The following is an 11091-nucleotide window of genomic DNA, read 5'->3' as shown; positions in this document are numbered from 1 at the left end:
GGTCAGGCGAATCACCACAGTAACCCCAGTCCAGCTCTCCCTGGCACACTGAGTGAGGGATGAGAGAGAAAATGCAATTACACGATGGCAAAGATGGAGGAACCACAAAGGATGTCTGTCATTCTGTTTGTCTGAGTGTGGGTACAAGGAGATACAACTGGAGATAAAGTAATGAGAGGGATAAACTTTACATACTGATATGATGAAATGCAATAGCTTATGCGGTGACAGAAGTTCACACACTGATGGAGGTTGAAACATTGAATATCCTAAGTGCAATAATTTGTGTTGTGGTCATGTCGAGTCCAATTTGAATGAGTTTCAATCAACCCAGCAACCACTCTCTCTGTTTTCCAGCCCACCACCCACCCCTTTCCCATTTTCCATGTGTTAACATGCAGGATACATAGCAGCAGGTCCTTGATAATGTCTGTCTGTCTGTCTGTCTGTCTGTCTGTCACAAGGAGATCACAGTCAAGGACACAGAGGATATCCGCACTGCACTGTCCTTGCTAACTTCAGCCCCAATCTATCAACACTGAGTAGCCTATAAGTGCCGTTATATCACATTAAGCCTAACAAAACTGTCCCTTATTTCTCAAATCTGCACCTTATGACTTGTAAAATATATTTAGACCAAAGAATAACTACTGCACAATGCCTAGAATCAAAGACTATATCAATAATCACCAGAACAACAAAATTCTTAAAATACCTCAAGAAACAATGGATTTAAGTTGAACAACTACATAAGAAACTGTCTGGGACCCTTAAAACTTCTTAAGGTATAGGGGGCAGCATTTTCACTTTTGGATAAATAGCGTGCCCAATTTCAACATCTTGCTACTCATGCCAGGAATATAAGATATACATATTATTAGTAGATTTGGTTAGAAAACACTCTGAAGTTTCTAAAACTGTTTGAATCATGTCTGTGAGTATAACAGAACTTATGTAGCAGGCAAAACCCCGAGGACTAACCGTTCAGATTTCTTTTTTTGTCTCTGTCTGTTCACTAAGTTCTCATTGGCAAATGATATTTCTTAGGAACCTGTTTTCAGTTCCTACCGCTTCCACTGGATGTCACCAGTCTTTGGAATTTGTTTGAGGTTATTCATTTGTGCAATGAAGAAGTAGGCCATCTAGGAACTGGGTAACACTGTTGAGAGTTGCGCAAGATGTGAAAAGTAGCATGGTTTGTTGTCTTCCTGTATTGAACACAGATAAACCCATCTACAATTTGATCAATTATTATATTAACGTTTAAAAATACCTAAAGTTGTATTATAAAAGTAGTTTGAAATATATATATATTTTTCCCCACTGCAAGATTACCTCAAACCAGTGGCAGAGGACGCCTTTTCACACCTCAACAGGAAGAGACTATTTGCACCATGGTCCTAGCAAACAATGCCATGAGACTCAAGGAAATACAAAGGACCATTATAGAAGGCAACGATGTCTTTGAGAACATCCATACGGTTAGCATCTCAACCATCGACAGGTTGCTGCATAGAAACCAGATGAGTATGAAACAGCTGTACCGTGTACCATTCCAAAGGAATGAGGACAGAGTTAAGGAGCTACGGTACCAGTATGTATAGGTAAAACATATATCTATGTAACTACTTTACAGCAACATTTTATAGTGATACATAGTACAGTAAGCATAAACTGCACACATCTCCATTGCTGTGGAAGGAACATGCAATATATGTACATTTTACATCACTATTCCTTACCAAAACAAATTCAACTGTGTGTTCTGGGATATAGTGTATAATGGAGTTGGAATCAAGTGAACCCTCTCACAACTTTGTATACTTGGATGAGGCTGGAAATATCACCATGTGTGCTGCTATTTCGGAGCATGGTGTCCTAACCCATATCCCCCTTATAGGGCCATACAACACCCAGCATCTACTCAACTTTTTAGAGACTCTCTACAGGGCTCTCCTCCCTGATGATGAGAGGGGTCTGTTTAGAGAGGATTTGCCAAAGTATGTGGTCATTTGTGATAATGTGAGTTTCCATCGATCAAACATCATAAGGCAATGGTTTGTGACCCACCCGAGGATGCTCATAGAATTCCTCCCACCTTATTCACCATTCCTTAACCCAATTGAGGAGTTATTTTCAGCATGGAGGTGGAAGGTGTACGATTGTCAGCCACACACACACAGATGACCCTGCTGACTGCAATGGATGCAGCATGTGAGGACATCACAGTAGACACCTGCAGAGGATGGATAAGGCATTCCAAAAGATTATTTCCATGTTGTATTGGAAGGGAAAATATCCGGTGTGATGTGGATGAGAATATGTGGGCCGACAGACAGGAATGTCTGGATGTGTAGAGACAGCACAACAGTGCAAAGTTGTGCCTTAGGGGTGGTTTCCTGTGTTTCTTTCTAATTTTCTTTTTTTCCCTTTGTGCCCTTGGGTTGTCCAGTCTCTTTCAATCAATACCCCACATACAGTAATATGTCAATTGTACTGTTGAAATTGATATATGCCATAGAAGTGCAGCCTTGTGCATTTTCAATACAGTAACTGTCATCCAAACTGTAGCCTAAGTTTACATCAGGTAATACTGTCAAAGTACACAGTTACATTAACAACATGCCTAAACATTTTGACGACCTTGTTTGTGAACAATGACTCAATGACTTATCATTCTGATGACACTGACATGATCATTGGCATGAATATTTACTTTTGAGAGATGTACTAAGGATTTTTAGTGACTGACTAGCTTTAGAAACATATCTATTGTATATTACAGTTTGTACAATTTTTTCTGAGAAATGCACTTATTATTTTGCACCAAAGCAACTGAGAAAAACTGTAATTGAGTATCTTTAATGTGTGATTTAATGAAAGTGAGATTTTTATATAATTTGTAAAAATTTGCCACACTCCATTTTCCCTGTTTTTGTCCAAGTGGGATGCAACCGTTCTCTAAACCATAAGAAGTTAAAGGTAGACCAGACATGAAGAGTTTCTGCTATGCGGATGACACACAGCTGTACATTTCAATGAAACATGGTGAAGCCCCCAAATTGCCCTCGCTAGAAGCCTGTGTTTCAGACATAAGGAAGTGTATGGCTGCAAACCTTCTACTTTGAAACCCGGACAAAACAGAGATACTTGTTCTAGGTCCCGAGAAACAATGAGATCTTCTGTTGAATCTGACAATTAATCTTAATGGTTGTACAGTCATCTCAAATAAAACTGTGAAGGACCTCGGCGTTACTCTGGACCCTGATCTCTCTTTTGACGAACATATCAAGACTATTTCAAGGACAGCTTTTTTCCAACTACGTAACATTGCAAAAATCAGAAACTTTCGGTCCAAAAATTATGTAGAAAAATGTATCCATGCTTTTCTTACTTCTAGGTTAGACTACTGCAATGCTTTACTTTCCGACTACCCGGATAAAAAACTAAATAAACTTCAGTGAGTGCTAAATATGGCTGCTAGAATCCAGACTAGAACCAAAAAAATAATCATATTACTCCAGTGCTAGCCTCCCTACTGGCTTCCTGTCAAGGCAAGGGCTGATTTCAAGGTTTTACTGCTAACCTACAAAGCATTACATGATTTCATGGGCTTGCTCCTACCTATCACTCTGATTTGGTCCTGCCGTACATACCTACACGTACGCTACGGTCACAAGACGCAGGCCTCCTAATTGTCCCTAGAATTTCTAAGCAAACAGCTGGAGGCAGGGCTTTCTCCTATAGAGCTCCATTTTTATGGAATGGTCTGTCTACCCATGTGAGAGAGATGCAAACTCGGTCTCAACCTTTAAGTCTTTACTGAAGACTCATCTCTTCAGTGGGTCATATGATTGAGTGTAGTCTGGCCCAGGAGTGTGAAGGTGAACGGAAAGGCTCTGGAGCAAGGAACTGCCCTCGCTGTCTCTGCCTGGTCGGTTCCCCTCTTTCCACTGTGATTTTCTGCTTCTAACCCTATTACAGGGGCTGAGTCACTGGCTTACTTACTGGTGCTCTTTCATCCCGTCCCTAGGAGGGGTGCGTCACTTGAGTGGGTTGAGTCACTGATGTGATCTTCCTTTCTGGGTTGCCTCCCCCCCCATGCTGGTAATTTATGAACATTTGAACATCTTGGCCATGTTCTGTTATAATCTCCACCCGGCACAGCCAGAAGAGGACTGGCCAGCCCTCATAGCCTGATTCCTCTGTAGGTTTCTTCCTAGGTTTTGGCCTTTCTAGGGAGTTTTTCCTAGCCACCGTGCTTCTACACCTGCATTGCTTGCTGTTTGGGGTTTTAGGCTGGGTTTCTGTACAGCACTTTGAGATATCAGCTGATGTACGAAGGGCTATATAAATACATTTGATTTGATTTGATTCCAAAATGCTACATCAAATTTTTCAAATTTGTGTTTTTTCATTAAAAAAATGTATTGCTCATGGGTAACTTCATGTGTATGTAAAATATTACTGTTCTCAGATTTTTTTATTAATTTTTTTATTAATTGAATTAATTGATATTGTTCTGTATATTTGACTGTGATATGATGTCTCACCTAACTAACTATTTTAACATGAATGCACTAACCGTAAGCCACTCTGGATAAAAGCATCTGCTAAATGACTAAAATGTCAAATGTAAATATTTTACATGCAGATCTCATATTACTGTATTGATCAATTGAAATATGTCTCCCTCCATTTAGTCGGTTAGGACATCTACTTTGTGCATGACACAAGTAATTTTTCCAACAATTGTTTACAGACAGAATTTTTCACTTATAACTCACTGTATCACAATTCCAGTGGGTCAGAAGCTTACATACACTAAGTTGACTGTGCCTTTAAACAGCTTGGAAAATTCCAGAAAATGATGTCATGACTTTAGAAGCTTCGGATAGGCTAATTGACATAATTTGAGTCAATGGGAGGTGTACCTGTGGATGTATTTCAAGGCCTACCTCCAAACTCAGTGGCTCTTTGCTTGACATCATCGGAAGAAAAAAAATCAGACAAGACCTCAGAAAACAAATTGTAGACCTCCACAAGTCTGGTTCATCCTTGGGAGCAATTTCCAAATGCCTGAAGGTACCACGTTCGTCTGTACAAACAATAGTACATCATGGGACCACGTAGCCGTCATACTATTCAGGAAGGAGACGCATTCTGTCTCCTAGAGATGAAGTACTTTGGTGCGAAAAGTGCAAATCAATCCCAGAACAACAGCAAAATACCTTATGAAGATGCTGGAGGAAACAGGTACAAAAGTATCTATATCCACAGTAAAACGAGTCCTATATCGACATAAAAAAGGCCGCTCAGGCCGCTGAAAGGCCGCTCAGCAAGGAAGAAGCCACTGCTCCAAAACTGCCATAAAAAAAAGCCAGACTACGGTTTGCAACTGCACATGGGGACAAAGATCGTACCTTTTGGAGAAATGTCCTCTGATCTGATGAAACAAAAATAGAACCGTTTGACCATAATGACCATCGTTATGTTTGGAGGACAAAAGGGGACGTTTTCAAGCTGAAGAACACCATCCCAACCTTGAAGCACAGGGGTGGCAGCATCATGTTGTGGTGGTGCTTTGCTGCAGGAGGGACTGGTGCACTTCACTAAATGGATGGCATCGTGAGGGAGGGAAATTATGTGGATATATTGAAGCAACATCTCAAGACATCAGACAGGAAGTTAAAGCTTGGTCACAAATGGGTCTTCCATATGGACAATGACCACAAGCATACTTCCAAAGTTGTGGCAAAATGTCTTAAGGACAACAAATTCAAGGTATTGGAGTGGCCATCACAAAGCCCTGACCTCAATCCTATAGAAAAGTTGTGGGCAGAACTGAAAAAGCGTGTGCGAGCAAAGAGGCCTACAAACCTGACTCAGTTTCACCAGCTCTGTCAGGAGGGATGGGCCAAAATTCACCCAACTTCTTGTGGGAAGCTTGTGGAAGTCTACCCGAAACGTTTGACCCAAGTTAACCAATTTAAAGGCAATGCTACCAAATACTAATTGAGTGTATGTAAACTTCTGACTCACTGGGAATGTGATGACAGAATAAAAGCTGAAATAAATCATTCTCTCTGCTATTATTCTGACATTTCACAATGTTAAAATAAAGTGGTGATTCTAACTGACCTAAAACAGTGAATTTTTACTAGGATTAAATGGTGGTAATTGTGAAAAACGGAGTTTAAATGTATTTGGCTAAGGTGTACTTAAGCTTCCGACTTCAACTGTGACTTCAACTGTATGTGTAACGGTCCCGTAATGACAGACGCTGGGAGACAAGAAGCAGGTACAGTGTGTGGATTTAATAAAAGACATGAACAAAACAAGAACAGCGTCTGGACAGGAGAAACATAACATCAATGCTGACTCGAGAATGAAACTGAGGAAGGTAAATGACATGATGGAGCCCTGGTGAGTCCCATACTTAAGCGCAGGTGCGCGCAACGATGATGCAGGTGTGTGTAATGATGAATGATCTGGTGACCTCGAGCACCGAAGAAGGGGAGTGGGAGCAGACGTGACAGTATGATATGTTACGAATTACAATTCATACAACATAAAAATGGCTAAACATATGTTACTTTCCAATTTCCAATTTGTGTAGCTAATGTTAGCTAGGTGGCTAGGTGGATAACGCTAACGTTAGCTAGGTGGCTAACTTTAGATAAGCTAGGGGTTAGGGGTTAAGAGTTAGTTTAAAGGATTAAGGTTAGGTTTAGGGGATGGGTTAGCTAACATGCTAATTAGTCACAAAGTAGCTAAAAAGTAGTAAGTAGTTGCTAAAGTTGTTCTCATCAAATCTCACAGCAAAGGGTCTAAATACTTATGTAACTAAGGTATTTCAGTTTTTTATTTTGCAAACATTTCTAAAAATCTGTTTTCACTTGGTCTTTATGGGGTAATGTGTGTAGATTGATGTTTGTTTTTATCAATTTTAGAGTAAGGCTGTAACGTAAAAAAATGTGGAAAAAGGGAAGGGGTCTGAATACTTTCCGAATGCACTGTATGTAATGTTTTACAACAAAACATGATTATGTGTGTCTCTGAAATGAAACCATCAAGTGATAGATAAAAAAAATATACACGCCTGTCATTGAACATCCCCAATTCATGATTAGATGCTTAAAAAACACACCAATCTCTTTTAGAAGAAAAAAGCAAATTTACCAAAATGTTAACGTTTATGCAACTGTTCATCAGAATGATGCACAGCTTACTATCAAATCATAATCCAAACATGAGCAATAAATCCTTTATACAGTTTATCTGGATACAACCTAACAAGAAATGCATTGCAAGCACATGACCCTATAGGAGTAAACCAAACCTCCATGGTTAGACAGACTGATATCAGCATGGCAAAAAGGGATAGAGTGGGAGGAGAAAACAACAGAAAAATAAATTGATACAGTATGTTGCTTTTTCAATAAATCTGTTGAACAAATATAGCGCTCACAGACGGCAGCAGCTATTCACTTCGAACCAAATCTTATATGGTCAAATTGACCACAATTAAGAAAATTCTGAGAATCCTTATGAAAATTGCAGTCGCAAACCTCTCACAAATACATGCGCACACGCATGCACGCACACATGCATGCAGACTCCACACACACAACACAAATACACAAAACACACACACAGTACATCTCCTTGATGTGCTAATTGCCAGAGGCCTGTTGGTTCCTGAAATCTAAAGTCTACAGAGGCAAATGATTTCTCAGGAAGTAGAAAGCTGTAATTAACAGTGACAAATGTGGGTTCCTCTCCCCCAGTGTGTGTGATGACCCGAAATAGAATCCCTAGGTTCCACCAACCAGGCAGGCAAATCACACTAACATAGCTACTACGCCACAGCACAGTCAGGAGTCAATGTTGGAAGAATAGGACTTGGCAAGAAATGAAGAGAAATGTATACCCTACTCCCTCTGCACATCTTTCCTTCCCCATCCCCCCTATAGGCTTTGTGCCAAATTCACATGTATTACAGGGAGAGAGACATGATAAGGTAATATGACAAAAGGGGAGAGGCACTGTGGGATGGGGAGTGGGATGGAACAACAGGAGAGTGATGGTGAGCATAATGCCAGTGCAAAGCAGACCATCACTAGTTCCACTGTTAAGAACAGGAGAATGGATCCAACAGGGAGAGCAGAGAGGCAAATCTTCTCCTTTGGATGTTGCTGGTGATTCACTACCCATGACGTTGAGCTCTGCTTCAAAATTATACTTACACCATTTCGCTTGAGGGTGGAATCTTTCATCTGGGCCCATTATTATTTGAGTGTGTGTGTGTGCGTATGTGTGTGTGAACGAGAGAGGGGGAGAGAAGGAGAGAGTCTGTTGCTATGCATTTTTCCACATCCCTGCCTACCACCAGCCTCTTCACACCAACCATCAGTGAGCTGAGCTGAGTGATCATACTGTGATGCTTCACCACTAAGGGCTCTGAGAGTTCCAAGCCTACAGTGCCTTCAGAAAGTATTCACACCCCTTGACTTATTCCACATTTCGTTGTGTTACAGCCTGAAATCAAAATGGATTAAATGGATTTTGTTCTCAACCATCTACATACAGTATCCCATTTTCAAGTCTTGCTATAGATTGTCATACTGATTTAAGTCAAAACTATCTAGGCCACTCAGGAAAGTTCAATGTTGTCTTGGTAAGCAACTCCAGTGTATATTTTGCCTTGTGTTTTAAGTTGTTGTCCTGCTGAAAGGTGAATTTGTCTCCCACTGTCTGTTGGAAAGCAGATCTCTATTCCGTTTCTTTCTATCCTAAAAAACTCCCTAGTCCTTGCCAATGACAAGCATACCCATAACAAGATGAAGCCACCACCATGCTTGAAAATATGAAGTGGTCGTCAGTGATGTGTTGTGTTGGATTTGCCCCAAACATAACACTTTGTATTCAGGACTTCACGTTCATTGCAATTTTACCTTAACAAAGGAGTTGAATATATATTGACTCAAGACTTTCAGCTTTTCAATTTTTATTAATTTGTAAAAATGTCTAAAAACATAATTCCACGTTGACATTATGGGGTATTGTATGTATTATGGGGTATTGCCAGTGACACAAAATCTAAATGTATCAATTTGAAATTTAGCCTGTAACACAACAAAATGTGGAAAAAGTCAAGGGTGTGTATACTTTCTGAAGCCACTGCATATATACAGCTCTAGTGGTCATGGAAATTCTCAAATAACTATCTCTCTATATTGTATAGAGAAAGGGGCTTAAAACCTTTTGTGACTAGGGGGCAGTATTTTCATTTTTGGAAAAATAACGTTCCCGTAGTAAACAGGATATTTTGTCAGGACAAGATGCTAGAATATGCATATAATTAATTAACAGCTTAGGATAGAAAACACTCTAAAGGTTCCAAAACTGTAAAAATATTGTCTGTGAGTATAACAGAGCTGATGTTGCAGGCGAAAGCCTGAGAAAAATCCAATCCGGAAGTGCCTCATGTTTTGAAAGCGCTGCGTTCCAATGCGTCCCTATTGAGCAGTGAATGGGCTATCAACCAGATTACTTTTTCTCCGTATTCCCCAAGGTGTCTACAGCATTGTGACGTAGTTTTACGCATTTATGTTGAAGAATACCCGTAAGCGGCTACATTGCGCAACTGGTCACCTGATGGCTCCCAGAGTGATTCTCGCGTAAAATACAGAGGTAGCCATTATTCTAATCGGTCCTACTGAAAAAACAATTGTCCCGGTGGATATATTATCGAATAGATATTTGAAAAACACCTTGAGGAATGATTATAAACGACATTTGCCATGTTTCTGTCGACATTATGGAGCTAATTTGGAATATTTTTTGGTGTTTTCGTAACTGCAATTTCCGGGCGATTTCTCAGCCAAACTTGAAGAACAAACGGAGCTATTTCGCCTACAAAAATAATATTTTTGGAACAAAAGAACATTGGCTATCTAACTGGGAGTCTCGTGAGTGAAAACATCCGAAGCTCATCAAAGGTAAACGATTTAATTTGATTGCTTTTCTGATTTCCGTGTCCAAGTTACCTGCTGCTAGCTGGACAAAATGCTATGTTAGTCTATCGATAAACTTACACAAATGCTTGTCAAGCTTTGGCTGTAAAGCATATTTTGAAAATCTGAGATGACAGGGTGATTAACAAAAGGCTAAGCTGTGTCTCAATATATTTCACTTGTGATTTTCATGAATAGGAATATTTTCTAGGAATATTTATGTCCGTTGCGTTATGCTAATTATTGTCAGTCGATGATTATGCTCCCTCATGCGGGATGGGGAGTCACTAGAGGTTATTAAACCCGCTTTAGAATGATGAACCTGGACTCAGAGATAAACCTAACATAGTAACTGTAAATCTATATCCTTCCATTTATTATGATGTTATTTTTATGATGTTATCTTCTATTTATTATGAAGTTCGTTTTGTATGGTATACATTAATTTGTGGAAGTCCATCATCCATTTCGTATATGTTACAAATTACAGTTCTTACATTATGTTACAAATGAGTATGAAATGTTATGAATTCCACTTTGTTGTGGCTAATATTAGCTAGGTGGCTAACGTTAGCTAAAGGTGTTAGGATTAAGGGTTAAGGTTAGGATTAAGGTAAGCTAGTTGCAAAGTAGCTAAAAAGTAGTAAGTATTTACAAAGTTGCTGATTAGCTAAAATGCAAAAGTCCGTGATGTGATATGAACACACAACTTTTGGGTTGCTAGACATTCACGTTATACACCTACCCATCCTCAAGGACCAATCTACCTCCTTTCTTTTTTGGATTAAATAACCTTCTGTCTTATGTAACCATACCAAACATAAAATACATTTACGTTTACTATGAGTGTCACACATTTACTGTTAATATGGAAATGAGAAGGGCGTGAGAATGGCACCGGAGGAGATGGCGTCCGTTTTGCGGATTCCTAACCAATTGTGCCATTGTGTGTGTTATTTCGCGTTATGTGTAACGTGTAATGTTCCTGACACCTTTTCTTATGACTGAAAGAGCTTCTGGATGTCAGGACAGCCATTATTCACCTCGTACTATTCCACCTCAGGAGACTGAA

General features: G+C 39.7%; 1 protein-coding gene across 2 annotated transcripts in view; it reads right to left on the bottom strand.

Annotated features, from left to right (window-relative positions):
* LOC118370709 (prickle-like protein 2) overlaps positions 1-11091 on the bottom strand; it is a 56992-nt gene that overhangs the window by 25018 nt on the left and 20883 nt on the right. The gene's annotated exons all lie outside the window — the stretch shown is intronic.

This window comes from Oncorhynchus keta, chromosome 27, assembly GCF_023373465.1.
Source record: "Oncorhynchus keta strain PuntledgeMale-10-30-2019 chromosome 27, Oket_V2, whole genome shotgun sequence".
NCBI lineage: Eukaryota > Metazoa > Chordata > Actinopteri > Salmoniformes > Salmonidae > Oncorhynchus > Oncorhynchus keta.
Note: the sequence above shows the minus strand (reverse complement) of the source record. Positions and strands in the feature narration are given on the sequence as shown.